Source organism: Solanum dulcamara, chromosome 12 (assembly GCF_947179165.1).
Source record: "Solanum dulcamara chromosome 12, daSolDulc1.2, whole genome shotgun sequence".
NCBI lineage: Eukaryota > Viridiplantae > Streptophyta > Magnoliopsida > Solanales > Solanaceae > Solanum > Solanum dulcamara.
Genome location: NC_077248.1, coordinates 40684600 through 40704828, shown reverse-complemented (window position 1 = coordinate 40704828; position 20229 = coordinate 40684600).

Sequence of the window (20229 nt, the reverse complement as noted above, 5' to 3'; positions counted from 1 at the left end):
GGGATACAATCATTGAAGCCTTACATACCTTAGTGAAGGATCTTGATGGAGAATTTTTAAAGATGAACCCTAACCTTGATGTTTTTTGAAGTTGTTGAGCATAGAAATTTAGGAGTGAATGAGAGAGTTTTAATTATAAAAATTAATTTTGACACATTTATGGACGTTTAGATGACTCCCAAATGTTTTTATTACAAAAATACCCTAAAAAATTAAATAATCAGAGTTGGAAGATGAAATTTTATTCGAGAGACAGTGAGGTCTGTATTCACTCTATGTCATGGAGCCATCATGGGTAAGTTACTAGGTTAAAGTGTCTCTATTAAATGAGCCATAACTCTTTACTCCTAACTTAAGTTGAAGAAAATTTGGCGACGTTGGAAAGAAGACTTTTAATTTTATAGGTCTAGGTCACCTAAATCTTCATATTTTAAGAGATATGAACGTTTGAAGTTGACCCTTATATGTATCACGATCCAATTTCTCAGGCCATGATGACACCTTCTAACACCCACTAGCAGGTAAGCCTAACCCTTAACCCTTAGTCCAAAACCAATAGCACACTAAACTCTTCCCAAACTCCCTTGTGAGTAAGATGACCTTAGTGATTCCTCCATTTCTAGTTATGTATCTGCGGCTTCTTCATGAACCTCTTCCTCTGAGATCCTCATGCTTCTATTATTGCATATATATTGCCCAAGTGTATTCCTTGGTATCCGTATTACTTCCTCCAATATAGACATCTCGCCAGACCCATTGGAGATTTTCCTTTGATTTCATTCCTATTGGTTTGAAGATTTTTGACAATACCCTCTGCCATATCAACCCTTTTGTATAGGTTTTTCATACTTTCCACCAACCCTCTCATTGCATTTTCCTCCGCAGTCACAAGCATCTCAATTAATGAATATTTAAGTTTTTTTACTTGGCAATCATTGGAGTAAATTACTTTATCTAATGTGAGGTAGGTGATTGGGTTAGGGATGGGCTTCAATGGAGATCCACATGGAGTAGTACCCTCTCACCTTGATGCATTTCCCAACTCTGTAGGAGTTAGGGAATTCAAAAAAGCACAAGGAGGCGACTGCTCCCCCAAAGCTTGCATTTTGCAATCTTTTATATTAAAGGCCTCAATGTCTATGGTTTGGTCTAAGTCAAGCATTCAAATAGAGGGAAAAGTAACATCAAAAGAAAAGTACGACACATGTATAGGCACATAATTTGCTAACACATAATTTGTCGATAAGGATCGGAAAAGGCATGAGAACTTTTTGGTGAGCCTTTCATAGTAACTACATAGCTACCACTTCACCAAGTTTGACATGAACACATGTTAAACAACAAATAAGAATAAAAACTTCATTATGCACCCTCTGATTATTTGTTATACCCCTCACTTTAGGTACATGGGAACATCTATCTAGCTTCTCTAGAGCTACCATGTGGTCTATATTATCTACAACGTTATCAAATAACTCTAAGAAAGAGAGAATGTGATGCCCCAAAATAGTGAAGGTTGGAAATAGAGTTATAAGTATTTAAAAGGAGTTGGAGGCCAATTAACAAGTCGTGGAACTCGAGTTACTTGCGTAAGCTACCAACTTGGATGTCCTATGTAATTAAGCTACTTGAGTACATGTCGAGCTTAAGTAGCAAGGAATACATAGGCTCTTAAAGTGAGACGAGATTACGAACCCACAAAAAAGAAATAAGTAGGTAAAAAGTAGGTGATGCACCTATTTGGACCAAGTAGGTGACCCACCTACTTAGGGTGGACCCCACGCTGCCATATGACAGCTTTGGATTGGGCGCATGGATGAGTTGGCGCTCTAGGGGGATGCCACATATCACCCTAGGGGGATACCATGTGTCACCTACTAAGGAGGTGTATATATGTATACTATGCTGAAGTATATCTCATTTTCAGCTTTACTTAGCCAAAAAAAAAGAGAGAAAACATGACAGAGAGAGAAGAGAGCCACGGCCAAGAGAAAACAAGGTCATCCCTTCGATTTTTCTCCATGAATTAATTATTTAAGGTATCCTACGGTTATCTACCGTTGTTTAATAACATAAATTAAGGGTTCGGGGCAGTGCAGAGAGTTAATAGGAAGTTCATCAACTTTTGGCAAGTTTCGAAGGCCCATTTGTTAAGGTATGGTGTGATTCTCTTTTCCACGTTTTAGTAAGTGTTTGGACATGTTATGAATGTATAAATATGTATTGGAAACATGAAAATATGCACGTTACAGCTGAAGAATGTTGCAGGTCATGTAGGGGTTGTTTTCACGATATTCTAATTGGTTAAAGTTTGGCTAGTGTCGTTGTTATTGTGGTGTTGTATTGGGAGTTTTTTAGTAGTTTTGAAGGGATGAAAACATGTCTAAATATGGGTACAAGTGCAGCTGGTTTAATACACTTGACACCCCATTTCGTGTGGTTAAGATTTTACGAAATAAAGATTGAAAACCATATTTTGGAGTCGTAGTTTTGAGCGGGCTGTTTGGAACTTGTTTTGTGTAATGTTGAAGTGGTGTAATTATGTATTGGTTGTGGGTTGTTGTTGTGATATGGATGTACTAATTGAATATGTAAGTGGAAGTTCGTATAGGACAAGTTATAGGAAGATGTTGCCCGTATTTTGTTAATTTCTTAACTAACTAATAGACTAGACTAGTCGAGAAAGGCGAATAAGGAATTGGTTACTATGGGTAATTGGTGGTAGAATTACAAGATGGAAATTCTCGAGTTATTAACATTAGTATTATTTTCGTGTTAAATAGGTTAAAGGAGTAACGAAGCGAGTTTGGATTTGTGTAATCCATAATAGGTATGTAAAGCTTATCTCTTCCTTTCTTTTGGCATGTCTTCAAGTTAAGTAATGAATGATATGAGCTTGAGGGTAAATCTACTCATAAATGGTAACATAATTCACGGTCCTTATTTACTTCTTGATGAAAGCACTCTTACATTAATTGAATAGGGCTTCTCAAGCCTTTCATACGTTAGGAAATAATGCGTATGTGAAGATATCCTTCTTTTCTCTTGGCATGTCTTAGCCATAAGTTGTTTGTATATGAAATGTGGGGATAATTCCATTCATAAAAATCTAGGAATGACTAATATTTCTTACCCAGTTCTTGGTATTAGAACTCCTATAATAGTTGAGTTATTGCCTTTGAAGGCTTCTATATGATGAAGGGTAGTATACCTAAAGCCTATCTCTCCTTTCTTTTGGAATGTCTTAAATGTAAGTGAATTGATATATTATATGAGTTTGGAGAGAGTTCCATTCATAAGTTTCGAATATAACCCATGACTCATGTTCACTCCTAAATGCTAGAAGTCCTAAAGTAGTTGAACTACTACTCTTGAGCCTTCTATATGTTGAGTAGTGACTGAGTATGTAAGCTCCTATTTCTAAAGAATCTGTGGTGATAAATGACGAAATGATTATTCACCGTATCCCATGAAGGGCCGGACATGATAAATGATGAAATGATTATTCACCGCATCCCATGAAAGGCCGTGCATGATAAATGAGGAAATTATTATTCACCGCATCCCATGAAGGGTCGGGCCTGATAAATTATGAGATGATTACTCACTGAGTCCCTTACCAAAGGGGCGTATAAAGTATATAGACATGCATATGAAATATAGTGATACACTTGTAGCACCGAGTCCCATAGCGGGCCAGGTATGGTATGTGAGGAAGATGTACACGCTCTTATTTCCTAAGGTGCAGGTATAGTGATTTGTTAACTGTTACACTTGTTGCTTGCATCTCTATTTCAATTGTTGTCTTAGTTATGACATGTTATGCTTTATATACTCAGTACATATATTGTACTGACCCCCCGTTCTCTAGGGGGCTGCATTTTATGCCTACAGGTATAGACGCGCATTTTGGGGATCCGCTAGCATAGGATTCCACATAGTGGTTTGGGAAAAGCTCCATTGTATCGGAGCCTAGCTTTTGGTACTGGCCTTCGGATGTGTGTATTATTCATTCAAGGGTATGGCGGGGGCCCTGTCCCTCCATATGTTATCGTCAATACTCTTAGAGGTGTGTAGACATATGTGTAGGTTGTGTATATATGTGTGTTCAATTATGTCCATACGACTCATATTTTGGGATACTCTCTTCGTCATGGTAGCCTTATCATCTCGCGTGTATGTATATAGAGGGACGACCCCATATGCTATGATGGCCTCGTCGGCTTATAGGTTATGTTGCCTAAATGGTAAGTTGTGAACCCTCAGGAGACAGGTTATGCCAATGCATAATCGTGCGATAGTTTTACCTACAGTTAACAAGGGTATACGCGAGTGTCCAGCTTGAACATCCATTACGGCCTATGAGGTTGGATCGTGATAAAATAAGTCTTAGAGCAGTTCATCCATGGAGTGTCTATAGACCATATCTAGTAGAGTCTTATTTATTGTTGTGTTGTGCAACACATCTATAAATAGGAGGCTACAGGACATTTAGGATATTATCTTTCTTTTAGATCTAAGATCGTGCGATAGAGTCGAGTCATATAGAATGAAATTCATCATACTAACCTATGGTTTCAAAAGAGGGACAACATCGATAGAAGAAGGTGACTGACGATATTGGAAGTTACAAAGCATGCAAGTAAAAAAAGGCACGAAAGGTATATGTCAGGTGAGGTATTGAAGTACGATTGATATGTAAAGTTAAAAATGGAAAGGAAAGTTAGACAGGGCAGTGTAACAGGTGCAGTTTGAGTTGGACATACGAGGTAAGTCCATTATTTTATACTTTTATTGATATTAGGTGCCCTGTGTGACTGTGATATGGCATGATATAAATATATATGTTAGCCCTGTGAGGCATTGTTGGCATTTTCTGCGTGTAGGTATTGAGATAGTAAGAAATACAAAGGAAACTCTGCCCAAATTTTCCCAGAAATAAAAAAAAGAAGCCTATATGAGCAGTAAAGTTTAGAATTCATTTGAACGGATCAGAATACGTCCCAACCATATATTTCCTTAGAAAAAGCTCATGTTGAATTAAAACATATATTTGTGAGCTATTAAGGATAAGATTGATCAGAAGGAGTGAAGGGTTGAGCACTCCTACTCCACAGAGGGTAAATAAAATATAGTAAGAATTATGAAGAAGGCTAAGAAGTGTTATACTATGGGTCTAATTATGAAAAGAGTATAACGTGAATATAATGAGGATCGATATGGAAATAAGTAAGGCCTAGTGAAAAAGTGGCCAAAGATATCACATGATCCACGTGACTAGAATATAAAGGTAGGTGTGAAACAGAAAAATAAGCTGTGGAACAAGTAAGGAACAAAGCAAAATGACAGTATAGCAATAAGACATGACATGCGTAGTCGAAGATACAAATGCTAAAAGTGATGAAACTATGAAAGACCAAGCTATAGAAAGATGAGCAACGAGGTAAAATGGGTGCTCAAAAATGACAAGGGAATTTTTAATGGGAGCACCCAAGATAGATGCAATTAATGGAATACGAGTATGGAACGGAAGAAGAATGTATAGTTATGAACTTAAAGGCATAGTACAATGATGTGGTGACAAGGTAAAACCATTATTGAGGCAAACTTGGCATGTTATTGAGCAAGTTAGGAGTCTATGTTGGATACACCATAAGGGTAGAAAGGCATAAGGCATAAAAGGGTACTGCATGCACATAATCTCACCTCACAAATAGGGAAATCCTTAAGGGACAAAGACAGTAGACTTGAGGAACAAATGGTGCAACATGCATCCCTAAGAAAGGATGATATAGGTTGGGACAAAAATATTACTTCAAGAGAATTTTGGACACAATCGTTGGAGTATAAGTGTTATCTAAGTAGGATTGAAGCGACTACAACTTTTAATTAAGCATTGATCAAGATACATAGAATGTGGCTTTGGATAAATTGCTACATCAATTACACTACTCGAGTACCAACCATCAGATAAGATTTTATATGATATATCGAGAATTTGAAGTACCTCATGCTTGTATTAAGGTTTCGTACATGGATAACCTAAAGTAGAGGTGATATAAAGGAAGATATATATATGGTGCGGTATACCAAATATGTTGGAAAAGGCTCATATGCATTTGAAAAGTTGAAAATAAACAGACAATTTCATGGATACACCTTAAAGGGGGGAAGTGGAGATGAGAAATACAAGCATGAGATGAAATCAACTGACATAATAGCGTGTTAATATGAATACTTAAATTTCAAGTGAGACCCCATACTAGCATGAGCTAATGAGATCTAAAATCCAGCAATAAATGGATAGAAGCCAAGATGATATCTGAGATAGTGCTGAGAAATTATTAGTAAATACCTTGAATGGTATGACATTATAGAATGGGCGCATACAAAAGGGATGAATACGAGAAGTGAATAACACTGAGTAACTTAAAGGTATTTTAAAGGATAGAAAGGCTATATACCTGACTAAAGGTCAAAATGTCCGAAACGGAGTTATTGGCTATTTATATTATAATATACATGTAGCCAAGAAGAAAAGATGAGAAATCTCTCCTATGGTAGAATGTGAGGGGACTTTAAGAGTATATAAAGGCAGCAAAACAAGTGTGACAAAAAGAGTCTGCAAGTTTGTGTTAGTACAATGAAATATGTAGAGCAGAATAAGTCAAGAAAAGAAAAGGCTATGAACAGAATTGAATGCACTTCGTAAAAAAGTGTACAAGAAGAGTTATGCAACCTACGAATATTAGTATGCTAAGGGTGAGATCAAGTGACTAGTTGATAAAAATAATAATAAGTCAGTAATTGCAATATGATGTGGGGTAAGAGAATTAAAAAGAAAATCTGAGTAAAGGTACAGTAGAATATGCCTAGAGTATTACAAATTGGGGTAAAAAAATTGTATGATAGCTTAAACAAAATTGAGCATCAGAAGCCTAGTAGCCTATTACAAGAGATGAAAATCCTGACTTGGATATGAAAAGCAATTAATCTAGATTGTAGTTAGGCTTACCTCTCATTCTACAGAAGTATGAGTTATAGTGGTCATGGTCAACAGGCTGACAAAATCAGCCCATTTCTTTCCAGTGAAGACTATATATTCAACTGGGGACTATACGAGACTGTATATCAAAGAAGTAGTTGGATTTCATGAAGTCCCCATATCTATTATCTCGGATAGGGAAGTTCAGTTTATGGCTAACTTCTGGAGATTATTTTAGAAGGGATTGGGAACATAGGTGAATCGTGGTACAGTATTTCATGCCCAAACTGATGGATAGACCAAGGGTACTATCCCGATGCTAGAAGGTATATTACGGGCCTGTATTACTGACTACAGGGGTAGTTGTGATGAGTATTTGTCACTTAGTGAATTTTCTTAGTGAAATAGGATTGACAAGCCCAGACATGACTCAACAGACTTTGGAGTCGACAGAAATCATACGTAGATAATCGACGTCCACATTTAAGGTTTGAAGTTGGGGATTGGGTATTATTGAAAGTGTCACCAGTAAAAGATGTAATGAGACTTGACAAGGTAGAGAAACTTTGCCCGAGGTACATTAGCCCTTAATTGATCATTCATAGGATAGGCAGAGTTGCCTATTAGTTGGACCTACCATCGTATTTGGGAATGGTACACCCAGCCCCTCATGTGTCAAGGTTTCGCAAAGGTATAAGTGACCCTTCGAGAATATTTCTTGTGGATAATATCTATATAACAAGGAGTTATCCTAAGAGAAGCAACCTATCGCCATCATGGATTGACAAATTAGAAGGTTGCGAACTAAGGACGTGGCTTTTGTTGAAGTATCATGGCAAATTAAGAATAAAAAAAGAATGACCTGGGAAGCGAAGAAGAGATGAAAAATGAATGACTATGCTTGTTCCCTATGCCCACAGGAAATCAAAACTCCTAATTTGGTGGTATGGGTTACTAAGAGAACTATCCATGACAACTATTACAAATAATTCCTGAAACCCTCGCAAGACCTTATGAGCTTAGTTAACATTCGTGGACAAATGTTCTAAAGGGGAGAAGGATGTTATGCCCCTCACTTTTAGTACATGGGAACATCTATCTAGCTTCTCTAGAGCTACCGTACAATCCATATTATCTACAACGTTATCAAATAACTCTAAGGAAGAGAGGATGTGATACCCCATAATAGTGAAGGTTGGAAATAGAGTTATAAGGATTTGAAAAGAGTTAGAGTCCAAGTAACAAGTCATGGAACTCGACTTACTTGAGTAAGATACCAACTTGGATGTCCTATGTAATTAAGCTACTTGAGTATACGTCGAGCTTAAGTAACAAGGAATACATAGGCTCTTGAAGTGAGATGCGATTATGAACCCACGAAAAAGAAGCAAGTAGGTGACAAGTAGGTGATGCACCTACTTGGACCAAGTAGGTGACCCAACTACTTAGGATGTACCCTACATTGCCACATGGAAGCTTTGGATTGGATGGATAGATGAGGTGGCGCCCTAGAGGAATTCCATATGTTACCCTAGGGCGATGCCATGTGTCACCTCCTAAGGAGGTGTATATATGTATGCTATGCTGAAGTATATCTCATTTTTAGCTTTACTTAGCCAAAAAAAAGAGAAAATGTGTGTGAGAGAGAAAAAAACATGGCCAAGAGAAAACAAGGTAAGTCCTCTGATTTTGCTTCGCGAATTAATTATTTAAGGCATCCTATGGTTATCTAACGGTGTTTAATAACATAAATTAAGGGTTTGGGTCAGCACGTAGAGTTAATGCGAAGTTCATCAATTTTCGGCAAGTTTCAGAGGCCCGTTTGTCAAGGTATGGTGTGATTCTGTTTTCCCACATTTTAGTAAGGTTCTGGACATGTTATGAAAGTATAAATACGGATTGGAAACATAAAAATATGCATGTTATATTTGAAGAATGTTGCAGGTCATGTAGGGCTGTTTTGACGATATTCTAATGGGTTAAAGTTTAGCTAGTGTCATTGTTATTGTGGTGTTGTATTGGGAGTTGTTTTGTAGTGTTGCAGGGATAGAAACATGTCTAAATATGGGTATAAGTGCTTCTGGTTTCAGCCACATGATATCCCATTTCATGTGGTTAATATTTTACAAAATAAAGATTGAAAACCGTATTTTGGAGTCGTAGTTTTGAGCGGACTGTTTGGGACTTGTTTTATGTAATGTTAAAGTGGTGTAATTGTGTATTTGCTGCTGGTTGTTTTTGTGATATGTCTGTACTAATTGAAGATGTAAGTGGAATTTCAGATAGGGCAAGTTATAGGGGAGATGCTGCCCGAATTCCGTTAACTTTTTAACTAACTAATAGACTAGTCGAGACTAGTCGAGAAAGGTGAATAAGGAATTGGTTACTATGGGTAATTGATGGTAGAATTACAAGATGGAAATTCAAGATTTATTAACATTAGTATTATTTTCGTGTTAAATATGTTAAAGGAGTAACGAAGCGAGTTTGGATACGTGTAATCCTTAACAGGTATGTAAAGCTTATCTCTTCCTTTCTTTTGGCATGTCTTCAAGTTAAGTAATGAATGATATGAGCTTGAGGATAAATCTACTCATAAATGGTAACGTAATTCACGGTCCTTGTTTACTTCTTGATGAAAGCACTCTTACATTAATTAAACTAGGGCTTCTCAAGCCTTTCATACGTTAGGAAATAATGCGTATGTGAAGATATCCTTCTTTTCTCTTGGCATGTCTTAGCCATAAGTTGTTTGTATATGAAATGTGGGGATAATTCCATTCATAAAAATCTAGGAATGACTAATATTTCTTACCCACTTCTTGGTATTAGAATTCCTATAATAGTTGAGTTATTGCCTTTGAAGGCTTCTATATGATAAAGGGTAGTATACCTAAAGCCTATCTCTCCTTTCTTTTAGAATGTCTTAAATGTAAGTGAATTGATATATTATATGAGTTTGGAGAGAGTTCCATTCATAAGTTTCGAATATAACCCATGACTCATGTTCACTCCTAAATGCTAAAAGTCCTAAAGTAGTTGAACTACTACTCTTGAGCCTTCTATATGTTGAGTAGTGACTGAGTATGTAAGCTCCTATTTCTAAAGAATCTGTGGTGATAAATGACGAAATCATTATTCACCGCATTCCATGAAGGGCCGGACATGATAAATGATGAAATGATTATTCACCGCATCCCATAAAGGGCCCTGCATGATAAATGAGGAAATTATTATTCACCGCATCCCATGAAGGGTCAGGCCTGATAAATAATGAGATGATTACTCACCGAGTCCCTTACCAAAGGGGCGGATATAGTATATAGACATGCATATGAAATATAATGATACACTTGTAGCACCGAGTCCCACAGCGGGCTAGGTATGGCATGTGAGGAAGATGTACACGCTCTTATTTCCTAAGGTGCAGGTATAGTGATTTGTTCACTGTCACACTTGTTGCTTGCATCCCTGTTTCAGTTGTTGTCTCAAGTATGACATGTTCTACTTTATATAGTTAGTACATATATCATACAGACCCCCCGTTCTCTGTGGGGCTGTATTTCATGACCGTAAGTACAGACACATATTTTGGGGATCTGCTAGCATAGAATTCCACACAGCGGTTTGGGAAAAGCTCCATTGTATTGGAGCCTAGCTTTTGGTACTGTCTTTCGGATGTGTATATTTTTCATTCAAGGGTACGGTGGGGGCCCTGTCCCTCCATATGTTATCGTTAATACTCTTAGAGGTCTATAGACAAATGTGTGGGTTGTGTATATATGTGCTTGATTATGTCCATACGACTCATATTTTGGGATGTTCCCTTCGTCATGGTAGCCTTTTTGGCTCGCCTGTATGTATATAAGGGGATGACCCCGTATGCTATGATAGCCTCGTCGGCTTATGTGTTATGTTGCCTAAATGATAAGTTGTGAACCCTTAGTAGACAGGTTGTGTCAATGCATAATCATGCGATAGGTTTACTTATAGTTAACAGAGGTATATGCGAGTGTCCATCTTGGACACCTATAATGGCCTACGGGGTTGGGTTATGAAAAAGTGGCATTAGAGTAGTTCGTCCATAAAGTGTCTACAGACTGTGTCTAGTAGAGTCTTGTTTCTCGGTGTATTGTGCACCACATCTATAAATAGGAGGCTACAGGATATTTAGGATATTACCTTTCTTTCAAATCTAAGATCATGCAATAGAGCTGAGTCATAGGGAATGAAATTTATCATATTAACCTATGGTTTCAATAGAAGGACAATATCGATTGAAGATGGTGACTAACAATATTGGAAGTTACAAAGCATACAGGTAAGAAAAGGCACGAAAGGTATATGTCAGGTGATGTATTGAAGTACGATTGACATGTAAAGTTAAAAATGAAAAGGAAAAGTAGACAGGATAGTGTAATAGGTGTAGTTTTAGTTGTACATACGAGGTAAGTCCATTATTTTATATTGTTATTGATATTGGTTCCCCTATATGGCTATGATATGGCATGATATAAATATATATGATGGCCCTATGAGGCACTGTTGGCATTTTCTATGTGCAGGTGTTGAGATAGTAAGAAATATAGAGGAAACTCTGCCCAAATTTTCCAAGAAATAGAAAAAAAACAAGCCTATATGTGCAGTAAAGTTTAGAATTCATTTGAATGGATCAGAATATGTCCCAACCACATATTGCCTTAGAAAAAGCTCATGTTAAAGGAAAACATAAATTTGTGAGCTATTAAGGATAAGATTGATCAGAAGGGGTGAATGGTTGAGACTGCTACTCCACAACGGTAAATAAAACATAGTAAGAATTGCGAAGAAGGCTAAGAAGTGTTATACTATGGGACTGAATACGAACAGAGTATAATGTGAATATAATGAGGATCGATATGGAAATAAGTAAGGCCTAGTGAAAACATGGCCAAAGATATGACATGATCCACGTGACTAGAATATAAAGGTATGTGTGAAATGGAAAAGTGAGCTATGGAACAAATAAGGAAGAAAGCAAAATGACAGTGTAGAAATAAGACATGACATGCGTAGCCGAATATACGAATGCTAAAAGTGATGGAACTACGAAAGACCAAGCTATAGAAAGATGAGCAACGAGGTAAAATGGGTGCTCAAAAATGACAAGGGAATTTTTAATGGGAGCACCCAAAATAGATGTAATTAATGGAATACGAGTATGGAACGGAAGGAGAATATATAGTTATGAATTAAAGGCGTAGTACGATGATGTGGTGACCAGGTTAAACCATTATTGAGGCAAACTTGGCATGTTGTTGAGCAAGTTAGGAGTCTGTGTTGGATACACAATAAGGGTAGAAAGGCATGAGGCATAAAAGGGTACTGCGTGCACATAATCTCATCTCAAAAATAGGGAAATCCTTAAGGGACAAAGACAGTAGACTTAAGGAACAAATGGTGCAACATGTATCCCTAAAAAAAGATGATATAGGTTGGGAAAAAAATATTACTTCAAGAGAATTTTGGACACGATCATCAAAGTATAAGTGCTGCCTAAGTAGGATTGAAGCGACTACAACTTTTAATTAAGCATTGACTAGAATACATAGAATGTGGCTTTGGATAAATTTCTACATCAATTACACTACTTGAGTACCAACCATCAGATAAGATTCTATACGATATATCAAGAATTTGAAGCACTTTATAATTGTATTAAGGTTTCGTACATGGATAACCTAAAGTAGAGGTGATATAAAGGAAACTATATATATGGTGCGGTATACCAAATATGTTGGAAAAGACTCATATGCATTTGAAAAGTTGAAAATAAACAGACAATTTCATGGATACACCCCAAAGGGGGGAAATAGATATGAGAAATACAAGAATGAGATGAAATCAACTGACATTATAGCGTGTTAATATGAATACTTAAATTTCATCTGAGACCCCATATTGGCATGAGCTAATGAGATCTAAAAGCCAACAATAAATGGATAGAAGCCAAGATGATATCTGAGACAGGGCTGGGAAATTATTAGTAAAGACCTTGAATGGTATGACATCATAGAATGGGTGCATACAAAAGGAATAAATACGAGAAGAGAATAACACTGAGTAACTTAAAGGTATTTTAAAGGATAGCAGGGCTATAGACCTGACTAAAGGTCAAGATGTCAGCAACAGAGTTATTGGCTATTGATATTGTGACATACATGTAGCCAAGAAGAAAAGATGAGAAATCTCTCCTATGGTAGAATGTGAGGAGACTTTAAAAGTACGTAAAGGCAGCAAAACAAGTGTGACAAAAAGAGACTAAAAGTGCATGTTAGTACAATGAAATATGAGGAGAAGAATAAGTCAAGAGAAGAAAAGGCTATGAACAAAATTGAATGCACTTTGTACAAAAGTGTACAAGAAGAGTTTTCCAACCTATGAATATTAGTATGCTAAGGATGAGATCAAGTGACTAGTTGATAAAAATAATAAGAGGTCAATAATTGCAATATGATCTGGAGTAAGTGAATTAGAAAAAAAATCTGAGTAAAGGCACAGTAGAATATGCCTAGAGTATTACAAATTGGGGTAAAAGAAATTGTATGATAGCTTAAACAAAATTGAGAATCAAAAGCCTGGTAGCCTATTACAGGAGGTGAAAATGCCAACTTGGATATAGAAAGCAATTAATATGGTTTGTAGTACAGGCTTACCTAGCATTCCATGAAAGTATGAGTTATATGGGTTATAGTCGATAAACTGCTAAAATTGGCCTATTTCCTTCCAGTGAAGACTATATATTCAACTAGGGACTATACAAGACTGTATATCAAAGAAGTAGTTGGATTTCACAAAGTCCCCACATCTATTATCTCGGATAGGGAAGTTTAATTTATGGCTAAATTCTGGAGATCATTCCAGAAGGGATTGGGAATATAGGTGAATCGTGGTACAATATTTCATCCCCAAACTAATAGATAGGCCGAGGGTACTATCCCGATGCTAGAAGGTATATTGCAGGCCTACATTACTGACTACAAGGGTAGCTGGGATGAGTATTTTCCACTTAGTGAATTTGCTTTGTGAATCAGGATTGGCTGGCCCAGACATACCTCAACAGACTTTAGAGTCGAAAAAAGTCATACGCAGATAATCGACGTCGGCATTCAAGGTTTGAAGTTGAGGATTGGGTATTCTTGAAAGCGTCACTAGTGAAAGATATAATGAGACTTGACAATAAAGAGAAACTTGGCCCGAGGTACATTAGCCCTTATCCGATCATTTCTAGGATAGGTAGAGTTGCCTATGAGTTGGACCTACCATAGTATTTGGGAGTGGTACACCCAGTCCCTAATGTGTTAAGGTTTTGCAAAGGTATAAGTGACCCTTCTAGAATATTTCTTATGGATGAGATCCATGTAACAAAGAGTTATCCTATGAGGCGCAACCTATCGCCATTATGGATCAACAGATTAGAAGGTTGCGAACTAAGGACGTGGCTTCTATTGAAGTATCATGGAGAAATAAGAATAAAAAAGGGATGACCTGGAAAGCCGAAGAAGAGATAAAAAATGAATGACTATCTTGTTCCCTATGCCCACAGGCAATCGAAACTCTTAAATTGGTGGTATGGGTTACTAAGAGAACTATCGATGACAACTGTTACAGAGAATTCCTGAAACCCTCGCAAGACCTTATAAGCTTAGTTAATATTTTATGACAAATGTTTTAAAGGGGGGAAGGATGTTATGCACCTCACTTTTGGTACATGTGAACATCTATCTAGCTTCTCTAGAGCTAACGTGCAATCCATATTATATACAACATTATCAAATAACTCTAAGGAAGAGAGGATGTGATTCCCCATAATAGTGAAGGTTGGAAATAGAGTTATAAGGATTTGAAAGGAGTTGGAGTCCAAGTACCAAGTCGTAGAACTCGACTTACTTGTTTAATCTACCAACTTTGATGTCTTACATAATTTAGCTACTTGAGTACACATCGAGATTAAGTAGCAAGGAATACATAGGTTCTTGAAGTGAGACGAGATTACGAACCCACGAAAAAGAAGCAAATAGGTGACATATAGGTGATGTACCTACATGGACGAAGTAGGTGACCCAACTACTTGGGGTGGACCCCCTTCCATATGGCAGCTTTGTATTGGGCGCATGGATGAGGTGGCTCCCTAGGGGGATGCCACGTGTCACCCTTGGGGGATGCCACGTGTCACCCTTGGGGGATGCCACGTGTCACCCTAGGGGGATTCCCTGTGTCACCTCCTAAGGAGGTGTATATATGTATTGTATGCTAAACTATATCTTATTTTCAGCTTTACTAAGCCAAAAAGAAAGAAGAGAGAAAACATGAGAGAGAGAGAAGAGAGCCATGGCCAAGAGAAAACAAGGTAAGCCCTTGGAATTTGCTTTGTGAATTAATTATTTAAGTCATCGTATGGTTATCTAACGGTGTTTAATAACATAAATTATGGGTTTGGGGCAGCACGGAGAATTAACGGGAAGTTCATCAACTTTTGGCAAGTTTTGGAGGCCCGTTTGTTAAGGTATGGTGTGAATCTCTTTTCCCACGTTTTAGTAAGGGTTTGGACATGTTATAAATGTATAAATATGGATTGGAAAGATGAAAATATTCACGTTATGGATGAAGAACATTGCAGGTCATGTAGGTGCTGTTTTAACGATATTCTAACGGGTTAAAGTTTGGCTAGTGTCGTTGTTATTGTGGTGTTGTATTGGGAGTTGTTTTGTAGTGTTGAAGAGATGGAAACATTTATAAATATGGTTATAAGTTCTTCTGGTTTCATCCACATGACACCCCATTTCGTGTGGTTAAGATTTTATGAAATAAAGATTGAAAACCGTATTTTGGAGTCGTTGTTTTGAGCGGGCTGTTTGGGACTTGTTTTGTGTAATGTTGAAGTGGTTTAATTATGTATTGGCTGATGGATGTTGTTGTGATATGTCTGTACTAATTGAATTTGTAAGTGGAAGTTCGGATAGGGCAAGTTATAGGGGAGATGCTACTCTAATTCCCTTAACTTATTAACTAACTAATAGACTAGTCGAGAAAGGCGAATTAGGTGGTAGAATTACACGATTGAAAGTCACGAGTTATTAACAATAGTATTATTTTCATGTTAAATAGGTTAAAGGATTAACAAAGAGAGTTTGGATGCGTGTAATCCATAATAGGTATGTAAAGCTTATCTTTTTCTTTCTTTTAGCATGTCTTAAAGTTAAGTAATGAATGATATGATCTTCAGGGTAAATCTACTCATAAATGTCAAGTGTAATTCACGGTCCTTGTTTACTTCTTGATGAAAGAACTCTTATGGTAGATGAACTAGGGCTTCTCAAGCCTTCCATATGTTAGGAAGTGATGAGTATCTGAAGGTATCCTTTTTTTCTCTTGGAATGTCTTAGCTATAAGTGGTTTATATATGAAATGTGGGGATAATTCCATTCATAAAACTCCAGGCATGATTAATAATTCTTACCCACTTCTTGGTATTAAAACTCCTATAATAGTTGAGTTATTGCCTTTTAAGGCTTCTATATGATGAAGGGTAGTATACGTAAAGCCTATCTTTCCTTTCTTATGGAATATCTTAAATGTAAGTTAATTGATATATGATATGAGTTTGGAGGGAGTTCCATTCAAATGTTTTGGACATAACCCATGACTCGTGTTCACTCCTGAATGCTAAAAGTCCTAAAGTAGTTGAACTACTAACCTCGAGCCTTCTATATGTTGAGTAGTAACTGAGTATGTAAGCTCCTATTTCTAAAGACTCTATGATGATAAATAACGAAATGATTATTCACCGCATCCCATGAAGAGCCGGGCATGATAAACGATGAAATGATTATTCACCGCATCCCATGAAGGGCCGACTATGATAAATGACAAAATGATTATTCACCGCATCCCATGAAGGGCCGGGCCTAATAAATGATGAGATGATTACTCACCGAGTCCCTTAACAAAGGGGCGGATATAGTATATAGGCATGCATATGAAATATAGTGATACACTTGTAGCACCGAGTCCTACATGTCACGACCCAACCCCGTAGGTCGCGACTGGGGTCCAATCTGGACCCCATATACAAGTCTATCAGTTGTGGTCAAGTCAAACTGTAATTACCATAATACCATGAAATAGAACCCTATTGGGTGAAAACATTTTCATAAACCAGTAGCCTCTTTCATTTGTATCCCATCATGAAAGGGCACGTAAGCCGGCGAGGCTGTCATACATATAAATGTTTACAATATTTCAAGTAGACCGAGCTGAACAATACTTACACATACAACCCACATATATATGTCTGAAGACCTCTAATAATATCAACGATAATATATGGTGGGACAGGACCCCCGCCATACCCCTGAATAGACAAAACAGTTCTATACATCAGTGGTCAGTACCAAAATCTAGGCCCTGATACAATGGATCCTCTTCCAGCTGAGCTAAGCTGAATCTTAAGCTGACGGACTCCAAAACCTGTATCTGTACCTATGGGCATGAATGCAGCCCCCTCAATAAAAAGGAGGGTCAGTACGACATATGTACTGAGTATGTAAAACATAACATAATACGACTAGAGGCATATCTGAAGTAGAAAAGCAGAGGATAAAATACCAAATCAGAAACCTGTACCTGGAGAAGTAAAATTATGCATGCTCAAATTTTTAATATAGCTATCCCTATCAAGGATCCGGTAAATCATAATTGTAGTAACATCACCTCCTTATTACAGCACATCATCATATCATCATATATATATATACGTACCGGGCCCTCTAGTGAGGGTGCGATGAACAATGCAGTGGAATTGTGCACGATAACTATTCCCGGTCCCGAGGTCGACAAAAGAAGTGTTACAGTATGCACGATTAAAGTTGTGAGAAACATAACACAGTTTAAAACATTAACGGAGACTCAATGAAGTCGTCAGGCGAATCATCCCTGGATATTAGGGCAGAAAGTATCTAACATATACCCTCTAAATGTCACTAAGGACTATGTAAAAGAGAATTATGCAAATCTTAGACTTATACCAGTATGAAATATCTTATAGTAGTCTGAGCGTGGTTATCTCAGAGCCTTTATTTTTATGAAAAAGAGCTTAGTCGAATCAATCGTTATACAGTTATATAGAAGACTCGAGGAGTGGGAGTTTAACTACTTTAAAAGTCTTAACATCCGGAAGCGATTCAAAGTTCTGAAGTCATATTCAGAACCTATGAGTGAAGTTGCCCCGAAGCTTTCATCATCCATAGCCTACATCTAAGACATGCTAGAAGAACGAGAAAAGATAGGCTTTACATACCTATGTCAAAAACATACCAAGAGAAGCTTCACATACCTCTTATGGGTTACTCTTTATCCCATTCGTCTCGTCGTCCTTTAAACCTAAGTAACATAAAAGCAATACGAGTATTAACAACCCTTGGATTTCCATCACCTTAGGCTACACATAAGTATTCATAGAACTCAACCCTTCGCTTGCTTTCTCGACTAGTTTCTTAACTAGTTAAAGAGTTTATGAAAATCGGGCAACACCTCCCCTATAATGTGCCCTATCCGAATTTCCAATTCCACTCATAATACCTACATCCAACCAAAAACAACCTTAAACCTATGTTTAAGCATTTCATATCAACAATATACAACATAAACTCCAAACGACTCGTTTGGAGCTACGATACCAAAATAGGGTGTCTAGCCTTTATTTTGTAGAACCTTTAGTTATACAAAATGAGGGGTCGTGTTTATTCAACCAGAAGAAGACCTACCCATTTTAGAACATATTTAGGCCCCGCAACAACACACCAAACCCCTGCAGAAGCAGCTAACAAGAACACCACTTTACTTCGACGACAATTCAACTATAACGACTACAATTTAGTTTGTTTCGAACGTCAAGCATTTATATGATATTTACACATTTACAGCAACCTATAGGGCGTGTAACATACTCCATGACAACACCATAAGGCTCAAATTGGAATAAGGAACCTTACCTTACCCGAATTGGACACAATTCGCCAAGATGCGCCTCGAAACTTCTCTAGACGCGCTGAAATTGAGTGGACTGTTTATGTCCCTTCTCCGCTGCCCCAAATTGGCATTTTTAGTTATAAAAAATTATTATATAACCGTGGTACACCTAAAATAATCAATTCATGAAATGAAATTCGGAGGCTCACCTCCAAAGGGCCAACCCCGTAGCTCCCTCCTCTTGTTCCTAGAGTTTTCCTTTCAACTTTCTCTTGTTTGTTACAAGTGTAAAGATGAAGTTATTGTTCCATGTAAATCATAATATACATGTATACACCTCCAATTTGTTGAGGAACACCGTAGATAATTAATTCATGGAGGAAAAATTGGAAACTTACCTTAATTTCTTCAAAACATGGCTGCCTTTATCTTCTTCTTCTCTCACGTTTTTTTCTTTCTCTTTGGCTTTTGTTTTGGCTAAAAACTGAAGTTCTTAGTCACAATACATACATATGTAGGGTGGTTTAGGAGGTGACACGTGTCCTCCTCTAAGGGTGACATGTGTCCAACCCTTATTGGACCACCGTAACTATGCAACCACTTAGGGGCTGCCATGTGGCAGTGGGGTCCACTCCCCCCAAGAAGGTGGGTCACCTACTTGACCCCAAGCAAATTGGTCACATACTTGCTTGAGGTGCTGCCTCGTGTCACCCTTCCATTGGCTGCCACATGTCATCTTTTCCCTTTGCTCGTGGGTGTGTAATCTCATCCTATTTTAAGAGCCTATGTAATCTGTGCTACGTAAGCTTGGTATGTCCTCAAGTAGCTCAAGTATGTAAGACTTCTAAGTTAGTAGCTTACGTAGGTAAGTCGAGTCCTACGACCCATCACTTGGCCTCCAATTCCTTCCGGATTCTTATGAATCTATTTCCAACCTTCTCTACTATGGGGTATCACATTCTCCCTTTCTTAGAGTCGTTTGATAATTTCATAGCATATACGGATCACATGATAATGTCTAAGGAATTTATAAGACATTCTGAGTTTAAAGGTGTGGGGTATAACATCACAGTGGGCCAGGTATGGTATGTGAGGAAGATGTACACGCCCTTATTTTCTAAGGTGCATGTATAGTGATTTGTTAACTGTTACACTTGTTGCCTGCATCCCTATTTCAGTTGTTGTCTCAATTATGACATTTTATGCTTTATATACTCAGTACATATATCATACTG